General features: G+C 42.0%; 1 pseudogene; it reads right to left on the reverse strand.

Annotated features, from left to right (window-relative positions):
* Window positions 1-9,582, reverse strand: part of LOC132820027 (sodium- and chloride-dependent neutral and basic amino acid transporter B(0+)-like) — a 640,602-nt pseudogene extending 631,020 nt beyond the window's left edge.
* Between the last annotated feature and the right edge of the window lie 8,901 nt (window positions 9,583-18,483).

Below are 18,483 nucleotides of genomic sequence, written 5' to 3' on the forward strand. Positions count from 1 at the left end.
CCAAGTGGGTAAGATGCCATGGTGCAGGATACCAATGGAGTTTGCTAAATAGTCCAGCGTTGAGGGTAACTTGAGGATGATAGGAGAATTTTTGGGGGGAAGGGAGCAGTCTTATTGGTCGGTTCCAGTAGCAACAACATTGATGGAGGGGGATGGAGTCCAATGGTAACAGTGAATGGGAGGGTGGGGACAAGTTTCATATCGGCAGAGAACTGGGGGTGATATCACATTTCCAGAGGAAGTTGGGGGCAGGGTGTCACAGCTGTGAAGCCATGTGCAGGGTTTTCAGAGCAGATTGTTAATTATTGATTGTACTGAAGCTTTCTTAGTGAGGTGGAGGATTTTCATAAAGAAGGTCTCCTTCTCTAGCTTTGGTTACACACAAAAAGAATGTATTTATATTTAGTTTGTGATGCATTTAATTTTAAAAGCCTTTCAGCTAATTGGTGACTGAAGCAGGATGCTGTTAAATAAGATAAGAGCACATGGCATTTGGGGCATAGTACTGGCATGGATAGAGGATTGGCTGCCTGGCAGAAGATAGAGAGTGGTGATAAAGGGACTTTTTTGGGTATTGCAGCCGGTGACTAGTGGAGTTCTGCAGGTATCAGTGTTGGGACCTTCACATTATACATTAACAATCTGGATGAAGGAGCTAAGGGCATTGTTGCTAAGTTTGCAGATGAGACAAGCTAAGTGAAGGGACAGGTAGTGGTGAGGAAGTGAGGAGGTTATAGAAGGCTTACAGAGATTAAGAGAGTGGGCAAAGAAGTGGCAGATGGAATACAATGTGGAAAAGTGTGAGGAAGTGCACTTTGGTAGGAAGAATAGAAGCATAGACTATTTTCTAAATTAGGAAAGGCTTCAGAAATCTGAAGTACACATGGTCTTGAGAGTCTTGGTTCAGGATTCCCTTAAGGTTAGCATGCAAGTTTCATTGGCAGTTATGAAGGCAAATGCAACTCACTTCAAGAGAGCTAGAACTCAAGAACAGGGATGTACTGCAGAGTCTGTGTAAAGCTTTGGTCAGGCCTCATTTGGAATATAGTGAGCAGTTTTGTGCCCTGTATCTAAGGAAGGATGTGCTGGCATTGGAAGAGATTCAGAGGAGGTTTACAAGAATGATCCTGGGGATGAAGGGCTTATCACATGATGAGCAGTTGAGGACTCTGTGTCTTTCCTTGAGGGTGTATCTCAGTGAAATTTTAAGAATACTGACAGGCCTGGATAGAGTAGATGTGGAGAAGTTGTTTCCATGCATAGGAGAGGCCAGGATCCTAGGGCACAGTCTCAGAGTGGAGGGATAACCCTTTTGAACTGAGGTGGGGAGAAATTTCTTCAGCCAGAGAGTGATGAATCTATGGAACTCATTGCTACAGTGGGCTGTGGAGGCCAAGTCATTAGGTGAATTTAAGGCAGAGATAAAATAGTTCTTAATTGGTAAGGTGATCAAGCATTACAGGGAGAAGACAGAAGAATGAGTTTGAGAAACATATCAGTGATGATCGAATAGTGGAGCATACCTGATGGGACAATTGGCTTAATTCTGCTCCTATATCTTTTGGTCTTACGGACATCCATAATTACTCTGAGCCCAGATGAACCACATTGTTGAATGTACTCTTATCAATTCACTTTCAGAAACTAGCAATGTAAAAATGAAATTTCAAATAACATAAATCGCAAGGATAAGATGAAACAACTGTTTTCAAAAATTACATTGTAATTTTAGCTCAAAAATAACCGTTATTGTGGAAGATGAGATGAAATTAAAGAGATGAGACATTTAAATAATTGCAACAAAAACTCTGTGTGTCTTAGAGTCAGACTGTGTAAGAAATATATGTGAGATGATCGATATTTGGAAAAACTCAGAGAAAGAGAATAAGTTAAGAAAATGATAGCTGCAAAAAACACAGTAATAGACAGAGAAGGGAGACAGTGTGAGACACAATACAGGGATGGAGAGAGATCCAAACAATGAACGCAGTCAGAAAGAACACAACACAGACTTATTGACAAGGTGAAAGTAAACGTGAGACATGTGAAAGACTGTTAAATTCTGATGTTTCACTATTTATTTCTGACTGACTGTCCTGCTATTCCAGTGACTCAGTGCCATGATTCCTGCTGCTGCTTTCTATCCGAGTCTTTCTGCTGTATGGCCACAATGAGGATGGTCACTGAAACTATTGTTCATCTCTCTCCCTCACTCAGACTGACAGAATGAACAATGAACAGTCAGTGTGTACACTTTCCCCAGTAGAAGCTAACACTGTACCTTTGGGAGTCCTGCTGCATGTTTCATCTGCTCCCCACCAACTGAAGCAGTCTGCCCATGGTAGGGGTGATTGGAAGCAAGCAAACAGGTAGTATAGACTGTAGCCAACGATGCAGTTGTACGAAATGTTGGACATTGTAATCAGAAGCATCATAGCAATCCCCACACCTGAAAACAGAAGAAAGAACAGGGGAGTCTGGTTTGTGAATTATTGATTTAAAATAATGTATTTGACATGCATTTGGCTGGTCATTCAACCAAATTGGATTTTCTTTCAGTGAGCACAGGACAGAACAGGGAGACTGCCGTGGCTGACCACACCTTTGGGGAAATATCGGTTTTGTTTAATCGATTATGTTGGCTGCTTCAACATTCAGTGTTCAACAGTAAAGATTTCAAAGGCTTTTTGTATTAAACAGGAAATGTCAATTATGTTGTAGTTCTTTGTCTAGATTACAAGAATGATGCTCCTTGTCTTCACCTTTATATGCCCTCTCACTAATTCTTTAGGACACCATTATCATTGTGAGTGGTGATAATCACACATGCCCAGTCTTAGGCCATAAGGTCATAAGATATAGGAGCAGAATTAGGCCATTCGTCCCACTGAGTCTGCTCTGTCATTCAGTCATGGCTGATATATATTTTTGAACCTCATTCTCTTGAGTTCTCCCCATAACTCTTGAACCCCTTACCACCAAGAACCTATCTATCTCTGTCTTGAGTATACGCAATGACTTGGTCTCCACAACCTGCTGCATCAATGAGTTTCACAGAGTCACCACCCTCTGGCTGTGGACATTCCTATTTATCTCAGTTCTGATGAGTTGTCCCTTCAGCTTGAGGTTGTTCCCTCATGTCCCAGTCTCTCCTACAAGTGGAAACATCTTCTCCAGGTTTACTCTATTCAGACCATTCATTATTCTGTAAATTTCATTATTCTGTAAATGTCATTATTCTATAAATCCTCCTAGGCTCCTTTGAGCCCTTAACTGTTCCTCATTTGACAATCCCTTCATCCCTGGGATCATTCTTGTAAACCTCCTCTGGACCCCTCCAAGGCCAGAACATCCTCACTGAGACATGGGTCCAAACATTTTCATATATTTCAAATGCCGTCTGACCAGAGCCTTATAGAACCTCAGCAGCACATCTCTGCTCTTATATCCTAACCCTCTTGAAATGAATGTCAACGCTGTATTTGCCTTCCTACCTGCCAACTGAACCTACATGTTAACTTTAAGGGAATCCTAAAATCCTACCCTTTATGTTTCGGTTTTCCAAAGCCTTTCCCCAATTTGAAAATAGTCTTTGTTTCTATTCTTCTTACCAAATTGCATAACTCTCACAATTTCCCATCCTGTATTCCATCTGCCATTTCTTTGCCCACTCTCCTCACTACTGTAAGTACTTCTGCAGCCTTCCCACTTCCTCAGCCCTTCCTGTCCCTCTACCAATCTTTGCAACAACTGCAAACGTAGCAACGATGCCCACAGTCCCTTTGTCCAGATTGTTAATGTATAATGTTGTGGTCCCAACAGTCCTTGTGGAACTGGTGGATTTATTCCTAATCTCTGCCCTCTGATAGTCAGCCAATCCTCTATCCATGTCTGGATGGGTTACTGTTTGGAGGGTCAGTGTAGACTTGTTGGGCCAAAGGGCCTATTTCCACACTAATCTAACCATGTCAGGACCTTGCCCCTAACACCACCGGCTCTTATCCCATTTAGCAGCTTCATACATGGCTCATGATTTTAGGCCTTCTGGAAATTCAAATAGATCACATCCATTGGTTCTCCTTCGTCTAACCTGCTCATTACCACCTTAAAGAATTCTAACAAACTTGTCAGACATGACCTACCCTCGATGAAGCTGTGCTAACTCAGCCTTACTTTACCATGCACTTCCAAACCCTCCACAATCTCATCCTTAATAATGGACTGTAAAATCTTATAAATGATCAAGGTCAGACTAACCGGCTTATAGTTTCCTCCCTTCTGCCTCCATACCTTCCCAAACAGGGATGTTACATTAACCATTTTCCAGTTGTCTGGCAACTTCCTTGACTCCAGTGATTCCTGAATGTTCACCAACAATGCCTGTACAATCTCCTCAGCTATCACCTTCAGGATTCTGGGGTGTAGTCCATCTGACCCAGCTGAATTACTCACCTACAGACCTTGCAGCTTCCCCAGCACCTTCCCCACAGGAATGGCCCCTACACTCACCTCTGCCTCCTGACTCTTGACATCCTGGCACACTAATGGTGCCTTCCACCAGTGAAGACAGATGCAAAGTCCCTATTCACTTTCTTCACCATTTCTTTGTTCCCCATTACTACTTCCCCAGCCTCATTTTCTAATGGTCCAATGTCCACTCTCACCTCTTTCTGACCTTTTATGCATCTAAAGCAACTCTTGCAATCTTCTTTTATATTACAATCTGCTTATCGTCAGATTTCATCTTCTTCCCCCTTATTGCTTTTGTAAGTATCCTCTGCTAGTTTTTAACTGCCTCCAAATTTCCAGACTTCCCACTAATTTTCACCACATTGGATGCTTTTCCTTGTGTTTTTATGCTATTCCTGACTTCCCTTGTCTGCCGTGGTTGCCTCATCCTCCCTTTACTATGTTTCTTCTTCCTTGGGATGAATTTCTGTTTTGCCCCTCAAACTACCTCCAGAAACTCCTGCTATTGCTGCTCTACCGTCCTCCCTGTTATGGTCCCCTTCCAATCAACTCAGGTCAGCCCCTCCCTCATGGCTTTCTGGTTGCATTGACTCAATTGTAAAGATCTTACACCAGATTCCTGCTCTTCCATTTCAAACTGAAGGGTGAATTTTATCATATTATGGCCACTGCTCCCGATGGATCATTCACCTTAAGCTCCTTAATCGAGTTTACCTCATTACATAGCACCAAATCCAGAATTGCCTGTCCCCTGGAGGGCTCTATCACAAGTTGCTCCAACAAATCACCTCGTAGACATTCTGCAAATCCCTTTTTTATTGGATCCCCTACCAACCTGATTTTCCTTGTCCAGTTGTATATTGAAGACTCCCATGATTACTGCAATTGTGCATCATTTTTTACATGCCTTTTCTACCTCCTGATTTATTTTCTGACCCATACCCTGACTGCTGCTGGGAGGCCAGGACAAAACTCTCGTCAGGGTCATTTTTGCTCTGCAAACCCTCAATTTTCCAAGATGGCGACAGTGTAGCAGGGCTGCATGCAGACTCTTATCTAGAGCTCATCCACTTCCATCTACGTTTTAAAAATCTTTTAATTTCTGCTCTCTCTTGATTTTTTTTCTTTTCATTTCTCGTTTCTTTGGTGGGTTGGTCAGAGGCAACAAGAGCAGGCTTTACACGGAGTGGTGACAGCCTTCCGGTAATTGGAGGTGGCAGTGATGGTAGCAAGGTCATTCCCCTGCTCCTCCAGCAATCGGAGACGGAGGTGATGGACTCTTTAAGGTGCCAGTGCTGGCATATTGGAGGACGGTGGCTGGAGTGGGAATCTTGGCACACCAGCAGACTGGCCTGTCAGTGGAATGAGGCACTCCGGCTCGCAGTAGGCCCAGAGCGGGGACACCTGGTGTCACCAAGGCATCAGCGGAGCAGGAGACTCCTGGCTGGAATCACGGGAGGCCCGGAGTGGGAACTCTTGGTTGTGGGGCCCAACAGTCTACCCAGTATTGGAGGCAGCATTGAAATGGGCCCAGCAGTGATGAGATGGCGCCTGAAGAATGGTGACTCCTATAACAGCAGGTCCAGTGCAGACAGCTGCAAGTCAGTGGAGATGGGCGAGTGACACAGTTGTGGCATCTCTCTCCAGTCTCTCTTTGCAAAGGCATATTCCAGCAGGAGATGTGAGACAGTCACAAACTCCCCCTCCTTAAACCGCTTTGTAGGCAGCATGCAGTGGTGCAGACAATCCAGGCGTACGTGAAGAATCTCACAGGTACTGCCCTTCTCACCATGAGTCAAGTGATGTCATGGTGCTTGTTGGAAAATTCTGGCGATGAGGCATTCTGCGAAATGACTTTGACAGTCTGCTGACTAACCTGTTCTTTTCCAACAGGGTCTTGAGGATGCTACATACTGACCTCTTCCTAATAGACCTGTGATGAGAAGTGTTTTGAAATTCTTCACAAAGGAAAAGCGATATGGAACAGTCAAATTCCTTGGAGCAGTCTGCAGCAACAAGACCAGTCCCATCCTTCACAACACCAGGGACAAGTAGAACCTCAGTACATAGTCAGATTTAGTGTTTGTGTACTGAGGAGCTACACACAGCTTGATGCAGCCACACACAAAGAAGGACAGGTCATACACAAGAGAAACCAACACTTGTCACAGATGTGGTCACATTGAACCTCATATCATCCGTCATCATTTCCGCCACCTCCAAACGGACCCCACCACCAGGGATATATTTGCCTCCCCTCCCCTATCAGCGTTCCGAAAAGACCACTTCCTCCATGACTTCCCCCACCAACCCAACCTCCACTCCCAGTACTTTCCCCTGCAACTGCAAGAAATGCAAAACTTGCACCTACACCTCCCCCCTTACTTCCCTTCAAGGCCCCAAGGGATCCTTCCATATCTGCCACAAATTCACCTGCACCTCCACACACATCATTTGCTGCATCCGCTGCACCCGATATGGCCTCCTCTATATTGGGCAGACAGGCCGCCTACTTGCGGAACATTTCAGAGAACACCTCTGGGACACCCAGACCAACCAATCCAACCACCCCGTGGCTCAACACTTCAACTCCCCCTCCCACTCCGCCAAGGACATGCAGGTCCTTGGACTCATAGAACATAGAACATAGAAGGATACAGCGCAGTACAGGCCCTTCGGCCCTCGATGTTGCGCCGACCAAATCCTACCTAACCTATACTAGCCCAATAACTTCCAAATGCCTATCCAATGCCCGCTTAAATGACCATAAAGAAGGAGAGTTCACCACTGATACGGGCAGGGCATTCCATGAACTCACAACCCGCTGTGTGAAGAATCTACCCCTAACATCTGTCCTATACCTACCACCCCTTAATTTAAAGCTATGTCCCCTAGTAACACCTGACTCCATTAGCGGTAAGAGGTTCTTAGTATCTACCCTATCTAAACCCCTAATCATCTTATACACTTCTATCAGATCTCCCCTAAACCTTCTCTTCTCCAATGAGAACAGCCCCAAGTGCCTCAGCCTTTCCTCATAAGATTTTCCTACCATTCCAGGCAACATCCTGGTAAACCTCCTCTGCACTCGTTCTAAAGCTTCCACATCCTTCCTATAGTATGGCGACCAAAACTGCACACAATACTCCAGATGAGGCCTCACCAGAGTCTTATACAACTGCAACATGACCTCAGGACTCCGGAACTCAATTCCTCTGCCAATAAAGCCCAGTACACCATATGCCTTCCTCACAGCACTCCTCCATCATCAGACCATAGCAACACGATGGCTGGAGGAAGAGTGCCTCATCTTCTGCCTAGGGACCCTCCAACCATAAGGGATGAACTCAGACTTCTCCAGTTTCCTCATTTCCCCTCCCCCACCTTGTCTCAGTCCCAACCCCGAACTCAGCACCACCTTCCTAACCTGCAATCTTCTTCCTGACCTCTCCGCCACAAACCCCACTCCAACCTATCACCCTCACCTTAACCTCCTTCCATCTATCGCACTTCCAACACCTCTCCCTCAAGTCCCTCCTCCCTACCTTTTATCTTAGAATGCTTGGCACACTCTTCTCATTCCTGAAGAAGGGCTCATGCCCGAAACATCGATTCTCCTGCTCCTTGGATGCAGCCTGACCTGCTGCGCTTTTCCAGCAACACATTTTCAGCTCCTCAGTAGGGTCCATCAACTCCAATTTCATGCAGTTACAAGATATTGTCTAGCCCTACATCTCGATTTTATTTAAAAAGTTCTTAATTTGGTTTTTTTCAAAAAATTCCAACTGATCTTTTAATTTGTAACCTTAAATATTTCCCTTATTTACCTTCAACCTGAAAGTAGCCAATAATAGTCATGTTAGTAGCTATTATCAACCAATGAACTTATGCCTTACCAGTGATGTCACTCTGCTGTGTTAGGTCCCGAATCCTGGGTTTCAATTCATCATTTTTATAAAAAAACCTGACAAACTATGAACCAAAAACCATTAGACAGCATGTACCACATCTAATAACGTGTATGGTAGATCAGAGTGCAACATTACTTCACAAGCTTGGCTTTAACCTTTGTCAGATAAGGGAGGTTTGTTATTATTTATTAAATCAACACTATTACTTTTCTGAATTTGCTGTGACTGTATCGATAAAATAAACATTCACCTTGTAACATAGGCACAGCCCTCCACACTGCAACAGGCCCAAGGCTGGCAAACTGACCAAAGGAACACTCCAAGAAAAACAATGGTATCCCAACAAGGGCCAGCATGACAGAATAGGGAATAAGGAATGCACCTGGAAAATAGCGGAAAGGATTTCAATTTTCAAGTGAAACTCCATGCTTACACTATGTGGGTGGATTAAAATTTACCCTGAAATCTCTACGAATGTCCAAATTCCCGTTTTGTGAATTTCACTCTCTAACACAATCAGATATCTTTTCAGGTCACTTTACACAGTCATGTTGTGACATTTCTTATACATTTGCGCTTGGTTTCCATCAATCCAATGGTGTGGGTTGTGAAGAGCCCTGATTTGAGCAGTTTTGATGATAATGTACAAACCTGAACACAGGGCCTGACTGAGGAGCCTGCTATTCTGAGGATTTCACACATTATGCAGTAAATATATCTGAGGTGGATGGCTCATGCATTCTAAACAATATCAATTGAAAATACATTGCAAATTAATAAATGAACCATTTACTTTGGTTTATAAATAGCATATATTTGATGCATCACATTGCTAATTTTAAACTATTACCTTGACATATCTCTCTCTTCATAAGAAAATAGTAGTCAAACTTGTTAGCTGTGGGATTGAATTTACCAGTTCACATTGAAATTGTTTAACTCTGCATTATTTACTATATCATTTTTAGTGCAAGAAACATTTGTTATTTACTGAACTACAATTTTCAGTATAAGTCAACAAATCGATCCATTTAGTTCTGCCTTTCTTACTCTCCGATATTTTTAATTTCTCTACCATACCTCCTCCATTTTTGTAAGCCAGGTAAGGAAATCTCCAAACATTCCCAAAACCCACTGCATTACCAATCATTGAGAGCAGGTAATCAGTCTTCGAAGTCCAGTTACCCTGTTCTACATTCTCATCACCCACAGCACCATGTTCATTGGCAGTATCCTGGGAGAAAGAATTGAAATGGCAAGCTCAGACATTAATCTTTCTCAGACTAGATCTCAAGTGAAATGTATAGTCACCACTCCCACAACTATCGGAAAATGGTGCAGTTCTCTATTTAGCAGCAATGTCTGTCAGGTTAGAAACAGCCAGATGTCCACAGAGAGTCTACAATTCACAATGACCAAAATCTACAAATCAACAGTATCTCAAATTGTCTTACATGGATTTTTACTGTTTTGTTTTGTTGAAATACTCACCGTATCCTGTGGAGAGTTTGGCCGATTGTCATTCAGTAAGAACAGAAATAAATGCCTTCGGTCCATTTTCAGACATCAATGAACTATTCTTCCACTTGCACAAGAATTGGAAGTAAAATGAGGACACTCCTTTTGGCCAAAAGTCCTTCAACTTCTCATGAATGGATTATTCTTGTTGAGTCAGAAGTCAGCCTCTTACTGTGTTTCATAACAAGTGTAACTCTACTTAGCTAATCATTCAATTTCCACACTAAACATTTCTATTGAGTTAAATGATTTGTTTTCAGAACAGTTACGATCAAAGGGCATTCATTCCCTGTCCTCAGGGTTTGGGCAAAGCGCTGGTTTTAAAAGGAATAGCTTCCAAGTGAATCCAAACCAAGTTGAACTTCAGCCAAAGAAAAGCTATCTAAGAATTCTTCTAAAAATGAGCAGGTCTTCTCCCATATTAGAAATATAATTGTCATCCCCTGCTACCCGAGTTCATTTTACGTAATGAAATTTTAATTAGTTTTGAATGTGTGGCTGCAGTTTTGTAATCCCTATATAAGATGAAATGTACATGGATTTGGGAAAAACATGATTGCTTGTCCATTGATCTGGCAGTCTCACCTCTAACCAAATGTTTAAAGTTAGAAGATTATAAGAGAGAAGTAAATCTGTATTGCTTTCTTAGCATTCCATCCTGAAATGTTATCGCCTAAATTATAACTATGCTTACTAAAGTGAGGTGTAATAGTTCTATAGTTGGAAAAGTTAAGTAACTATTAAATAGTATGGTTCCTACACTGTTGCCTCTGACTATCAGCAAGTCACCAATTGAAAGTGCAGCACATTAATATTCAAAAGTCTTCATCTGTATTGGAGTAGGTTATTGATAGGGTAAAGCAATATTCTGAATTGTATGATTAGATAGGGCTCTCTCAGTGTGAGATCCAGAGCTAATTACTGAAAAACTTCCATTGCTTTCAAATGTTATTTACTGATCAGCTTAGCCATCTGGCTGGATCATTAGAAGCTTTGCTAGGTGCATGATCTTTTGGCTGAATCACAAACACCAGTGGGTTTGGAAGAGTGATGATTGCATATAAAAATACAACAAAAAGTGTATTCTCTTGTGCAAAATGCAATGTGTCACCACATTCAGCGTCATCTTGAAAGACTGAGTTTAATGCAAAATTTTACTGCTTTTGAGTTCATCTTTCCCTCTTCTTCTTGATACCCTCCGCTCCTCCTCCATTCACTGCTTAACATCAGCCAGGGTCTTTGTAACGGGCTCCAGGGTCTTGTCATTGGGCTCTGAGTTCTTAATTATGGACCCACCCCTGCCATTGCCATGTCTCCCACAAGCCTCTATGTCTGAGCTGGAGCCATGGGCCTGATCTCCTACCTACTGCTCTCCCTGCGAAGCTGCCACCAGTCATCGGGATCCTGGCTCAGGCCTCATCTGTGACCTCAGTGCTAGAGCCAGAGCCAGCCAAGGATCTGGGACTGCATGGGGCCCTGCCCCAACCGACTCCCATGCAGAAACAAAAAAACCACAGGAAGACCGATCACCATGGCAGCTGCAACCGCCATCAATCACCCGAAGGAGCTGTTCTCTCTTGCTGCTGCTGCTCCCTGTCTTTTGCACTGGTCCTCTGGCCCCTACACCCTCCTCTGTCTCTGACAAAAGTATAAAGGCCAGTTTCCTACAACTTTCAACTCTGAAGAAGCCTTGTACTGGACTCAACTAATTAACTCTGTTTATCTCTCTATTGATTCTGCCAGACCTTCTGTGTTCTGCAGCATTGTTTGTGTTTGTTTTAAGATATTATTCCTGCTTACTGGAGTAACTGACTCCCTGATCAATGTGGTGACACCAGCTCTTTTACACCCTCACCCATCTCCTCTATCTCACCTGAAGATTCTATAACCCAGAATATTGTGCTGACAATCATGTTCTTTCCTCAACCACAACCATCTCTGTGATAGCAATGATATTAGATCCTCATACATTAATAAACACGCACAACTCCTCTGCCTTACTCACAAGACTCCTTGCATTAAAAAATACCATCCATCTTTGCCACACTCCATTCTGCACTAACTTGAATATATTTGCACGAATTTCTGCATTGCAATGGTGGGTTCTTCAATACTTTTCAGTACAACAACCTTTACTGAACCTCCATTTAGTATCCCAGACCCCTGCAAAAATTAGTTTTAAATCCCATCATCACAATCAGCAATACCTTCAGCAAACCAGAACACTTGTACGTCCCACCTTCTCCAGAAATAAATGTGGAGATCCAACACTAATCTGTTCCGGATCGCAATGCACTCTGGGGCTTTCCTGACTTCTTGCCAGCCTCTTTCTGGTTGGTCATAGAGTCATAGACTCATACAGCATGGAAACACTTTGGTTTAACCAGTCCATGCTGAACATAATCCCAAACTCAGTTAGTCTCACCTGCCTGCTCTTGGTCCATATCCCTCCAAACCTTTCCTATTCACATATCCATCAAAATATCTTTTAAACACTGTAATTGTACCCACATCCATCATTTCCTCAGGAAGTATAGTCCATACACAAACTACTCTTGGTGTAAAAAAAATTGCCTCATGCCTTGTTCAAATCTCCCTCTTCTCACCGCTCACCTTAAAAATGTCCCCCTAGTCTTGAAATTCCCCATCTTAGGGAAAAGACAACTACTATCAACTCTATCTATACCTCTCATTATTTTATAAACTTCTATCAGGTCACCTCTCAACCTCCTACGCTCCAGTGAAAAAACATTTCAGCCTTTCTTTATTACTCAAACCTTCCATACCTGGCCACATCCTGGTAAATCCCTTCTGACCCCTCTCCTTCTTAATAATACCCTTCTCCTCTCTGACTGCACTTTCTTAAACCTTGATGGGGGTCAGGGATGGGAGCAACAATGAGAAAAGAGAGAAGGTTGAGGCTGATACAAAAGATAAAGGGATAAAGTTCAATAAACAAGGCAGGCAAGAGCATGGCGGGCTATGAGGAAAAACAATGAATTAAACACATTTATTTCAACACAAGAGGACTGACAGGTAAGGCAGATGTATGTAGGGTATGGATAGGAACATGGGACTGGGATATCATACCCTTTGCAGAAATTTGGCTGAGGGAGGATGATGACTGGCAGCTTAATGCTTGGCATGTTGAAGCTATTGGAAGGATAGAAAGGGGCACAAGAGAGGTGAGGGAATGATGTTTTTGATTAGGGAATTCAACTTGTACTTAGACAGAATATTCCTGGGTAATTGTCTAGTATATGGATGAACTAAAAATAAGAAAGGGGTGATCACTTTGATTGGATTGGATTATAAGCCCCCAACAGTTGTCACAGTAATGGTCTGGTACAAGTTAGTTTGCCCTTGAGTTTTTTTTTTGGAGAGGGGATAATTGGCCAGGCTCCATCGTGCCTGAACTTTGAATGGTTCACTTGGGCCTTGTTGTTTCCCGAAACAAATACTGCTTCAGATCAAAAGCTTTAAAGACCTTTTGAAAACTTGGTCTTGTCAAGGGGACGTGGCCAGCTCTCTAGCTCTTCAGTTCAGTACGGGAGGGAGTAGAGTCATGGGGGAAACTGGAAGCCTTCTCTCTGTCCTTCTGCCCTTCTGATTTTGAACTGTATGCTGCCTGTGCCATTGTTTGCTGTTTGTGCTTCGGGATCTGTGTACTGGGATTGTTGCAAGAATTTTCAGAACAGCATCATTAGGTAGGGTTTGGATAGGATAAGTTATCGGGTATTCTGTTTTCTGTTCTTTGTAGTTCATCTTATAATTTTGCAAATAAATTTTGTTTGTTTAAAACCTGGCAGTCGACCAAGCTGATGTACTCCAGGAATATCCACTGTACACCTCATTAAACAAATAGCAAAGTTACAGTCAGACCTAGTCCATGACAGACTGGGGGCTTTTTGCGGGATTTAAACAGCGAGTGGTAGTTGCTAGTGTCTTTTATTTCGGGTGTTGATTTGGTTGGTTTAAACCGTGTTCGGATGGCAATGGCTCTTTCAATCACCAAGGAGTTCCTGGAGGTGGAAGAAGTGACCTCGGGGGTTTTGCAAAAGGCAGATAAGACCAAACTGCAGGAATTAATAGACAAGCTAGGGTTGAATTTACCTCCTAATGTGAGGAAAGATGAGATGAATTCAGCAGTAGCTCAGTATTCAAATTTGCTGGAAACACTATCAGGATCTGTAGAGATGGCAAGAATTCGATTGTAAATGAAGCAGCTTGAGTTAGAGGGGAGAGATAAGGAAAGGGCAGCAGAAATGAAACAGTTTGAATTACAATTAAAATCAGAAGAGAGAGAAAAAGCAAACACATTAAGGGCTTTAGCCACAGAGAAAGAAAGATAATGAAGAACTCTAGCAGAAGAGAAAGAAAAAGCAAAGAGATTGAACTTTAGAAATTGACACTTAAAAAGGGAAGTCATCACAAAAGGATGGAGATGCAGGCTGAAGGTAGGTTTAGTGAGGAAGAGAGTGAGGATGAGCAAGCCCCTGGCAGTCAGAAGCCGAGTGAGAAACTGTTTAAGTATGTACAAACAAGGCCTAAATTTAATGAGAAGAATGTGGAAGCCCTTGTCATTTCATTTGAAAAAGAATCTAAACAAATGCAATGGCCAGTCAGTGTGTGAGTTTTGTTGATCCAAACCAAACTTGTGGGTTGAGCTAGTGAGGAATTCACATCGCTATCAGAGCAGGTATCTGGGGAGTATGAGTAGGGAAAAGAATCAATCTTAAGCGCATATGAATTGGTACCAGAAAGCCTATAGACGTTTAAAGAATCTAAGGAGGGACCCTGGTCAAACTTATATTGAGTTTGAAAGAATTAAACAAAGTAATTTTGGTAGGTGGATAAGAGCTTTAAAAATAGAACAAATTTACAATACCCTTAGAGAGACAATTATTTTGGAGGAGTTTAAAAATTCACTGCCTGACATAGTGCAAATTCATTTGGCAGAGCAGAGAGTTAAAATGGCAATCTTAGCAATTGAAGTGGCTGATGATTATGAGTTGGTCCATAAATCACGGTCTGACTTCCTACATCAATTTCAATCCATGAGGGATAGAAGCTGGGGAAAAGAGAAATCCTCCTGTGGAAAGGGTGAGATAGATCTCAGTGAAGATCATAAGGAGACCTTATCACAGCGTAAAAAGGAAACCCCAGAAGGGGACGAAGAAGGTAAAAGCTCCAGTGTTTTTATTGCAATAAAGTATATCACATGAAATCACAGTGTTGGTGGGCTAGGAAAAGCACAGGAAAGCCAGGCGTGGGAAAGCAGGATAACCCTGGAAGTGTTGTTGGAGTGGTAACAGTGGGAGCTAGAAAGCTGCATCAGAGTGCACAAGCTGATCAGAGGTTGGTTAAGGAAGAAATGCCAGATCTGCTTTAAAAATATACCTGAAAAGGTAAAGTTTATTCATGTTAGAGTAGCAAGTAAGGAGGTTATAATATTAAGGGACACAGGATTCTCTCAGTCTGTGATGCTGAAGGATGTGGAGGAATGTACTCCTGAAGGACTATTGCCAGAAAAGTTACTGGTAACAAGAGTTCATGGTGAGACAAAAAGTGCTCAATTATGCAAAATGATGCTAGAGTGACTAGAAAAGAGTGGAGAATGTGTATAGGAGTACTGGACAAAGTATCGGTTCCAGGAAAACAATTTGTCCTTGTGAATGATACAGCTGATTCACTGGTAGGTGTGCTGCCTACTGTAGTTGAAAGACCTGTGGATACTCAAGCAACTAAAGCACTGCAAGAATCTTACTTGGGAATCTTCCCTGTTTGTGTAGTAATGAGGTCACAGAGTCCCCAGTTGAAGGAGGAGAGATCAAAGGGTACAGATAAGGAATCTGAAGTGGCATTAGCAGAGACTGTATTCAATCAGTTAGTTAAGATAAAACAGGAATAAATAAATAATCATGCAAATGATTGTTTAATGTGCAAAACTCATTGAGGTTCAGCAGAAAGATGAAAACTTAAAGCAATTGTATCAAAAGGCATATACAGAGAAGGAGTCTGAATTTATCCCTGTGTGCTATTACCTTAAAAATGATGTCTTAATTAGGAAAAAGAGACCATCACATATTCAAGCAGATGAGAAACGGGCAGAGATGCATCAAATTGTATTGCCAGTGGGGTATAGAAAGGAAATGTTGCAGGTGGCACATGAATCACCACTTGGAGGCCATTTAGAAGTGAGGAAAACACAAGCTAAAATACAAAGACATTTTTACTGGACTGCACAAGAATGTAGTTGAATTTTGCTAGCTATGTCATGCATGTCAAGTGATTGGAAAACCACCGATGGTAATAAAACCTGTAACTTTAATACCTTTTCCAGATTTTGAGGAACTTTTTACCAGAGTCTTAATTGATTGAGTAGGTCCCCTACCACAAACAAAAAGTGGGAACCAGTATTTGTCAACAATAATGTATACATCGTCAAGATTTCAAGAGGCTGTTCCATTACACAATATCACAGCTAAAAGGGTTGTAGAGGAATTACTCAAAGTTTTCACTAGATACAGACTACCAACAGAGATACATTCAAATCAAGGGTCAAACTTCACATCCAAACTATTTAAGGAAGTTATGGACAGTTTAGACATAAAACAATTCAAATCTACTGCGTACCGTCCAGAATCGCAGGAAGCGTTAGAAAGATGGCATTGAACACTAAAGACCATGTTGAGGGCTTATAGTCAGGATTATCCAGATGATTGGAATAAGGGAATTTGGTTGTTCTTTTTATGATCAGAGATATACCAAATGAATCCATCTAATTCAGTCTATTTGAATTAGTTTTTGGACATGAAGTGAGAGGACCACTAAAATTGATTAAGGAGAAATTAATATGTCAGAAATCAGAGACCACCCATTTGGACTATGTGTCAAATTTTAGAGAATGATTAAATTGAGCTAGCGAGTTGACTCGACAGCATTTAAAAGTACCACAGCTCACAATGACTCAGCAAGTGGAATAAGAAATCAAAATATCGCTATTTTGCTGTCAGGGATAAGGTATTAGTGGTACTTCCAGTAATAGGTGAACCTTTAAAAGCAGGATTTAGTGGATCTTATAAAATCGAAAGGACATTGAGTGAGGTAAACTACTTGATATGGACCCCAGACTGGAAGAAATCTCACAGAGTGTGTCTTGTGGGATACTCAAAAGATATTTTGACAGGGAAGGAAAGCAAGAGAAGGTGTTAATGATTACAGCACAGAAGGAAGAGCCAAGTTCAGAGGCTTCTGAATTGGACATTCCTCAAATTAAATGGGACAATGAGGAAGTTGTCAAAAATTGGGATAAATGATTGGGTTATCTTCCTGAGAAAAATTGAAATTACCTGAAAGAGCATTACTATCACATGGGGAGATATGAGGAAATAACCTGGGAAGTATTAGCCTAATGGTGCATGATGCAGAGATAGGAGAGGCTATTCCGATTAAGCAACAAGTCCCCAGATGTAAATAAGGAGGACATCACAGTGTCGGCAAGGCTGTGTTTGTCCTGTCTGGTGCTTAGGTTGATGTCGGATGTTTTGTTTGCTCTCAAAATAGGTAAGAATCAACTATGTCCTTTCGTGAAGGACATTAGTAAACCAAATTCATTTTAATGACAATCACCAGTGGTTACATATTCACTATTAGACCAGCTTTTTGATTTCTCATTTTATTGAATTTATATGTTTCCAAATGCCCTGCTTAGATTTAAACTCTTGACCCACATGGTTAACCTCATGTTCTGGATTACCAATCCAGTGACAATATCACTACATCAGTCCCACTCTCTCTCTCTCAATGTCACTGGGCACATCCAAATATTGCAAATACATGTTACATGTGAAATGAACATTAGCATCTTTAGTTTTCTGGCATTGGCATGGACTGTCCCATTTTTAAACAAGTAAGTTCAAACAACTTTCTGCTTTGCCTGAGCTCCCACTTGGAGTAAATTCATTTTATCCCGTTCCCTTCAGAACGATTGCAGCACTCAAACCTGTCCATGCAAAATAGCCGCACTTGACCTGGAGTGTTCTGAAAGATATGCTGCATTAGAAATGTTTAATATGGAAATTGACCAATAAACAGGAGAAATATTCGGGGATCTTCATCAAGAACTAGCTGAGAACTTTCGAGCCACACCCCTTTCAGACAGTCTAAGGGACTGGCTTCTGATTGTGGAAGAGTCACCATCAACGGAGAAGCTGCATCAGCCTTAATTCCAGTCACAAACATTAGGGAGCTTCAGACAAAGGTGCCCTCCTTGAGACTTCCATCCAATACCTGAGCAAGTGGAAGAATCATTCTTCCTTCTCCAAAAATGAAACAAAGTCAATAGATTATATTTAGGATCTAACAGAATGACCACCAAACACATCCTCCAAAGGACAGGGTGAGTATTTTCTCAAAACTTGACATTCAAGCCACGTAAAACTCTGAGAGATAACTATGAGTTTTGAGATTTTCATTGTTGTGAACTGCAAAGTCTCTCTTCAGAGTCTGAGTGTATTTCCATCAAACTGCTGCTAAGCAGAAAACACCAGTGTACAGTAGGGGAAAGATAGGGTTCTTGATT

The sequence above is a fragment of the Hemiscyllium ocellatum genome, chromosome 11, assembly GCF_020745735.1.
Source record: "Hemiscyllium ocellatum isolate sHemOce1 chromosome 11, sHemOce1.pat.X.cur, whole genome shotgun sequence".
Classification (NCBI taxonomy): domain Eukaryota; kingdom Metazoa; phylum Chordata; class Chondrichthyes; order Orectolobiformes; family Hemiscylliidae; genus Hemiscyllium; species Hemiscyllium ocellatum.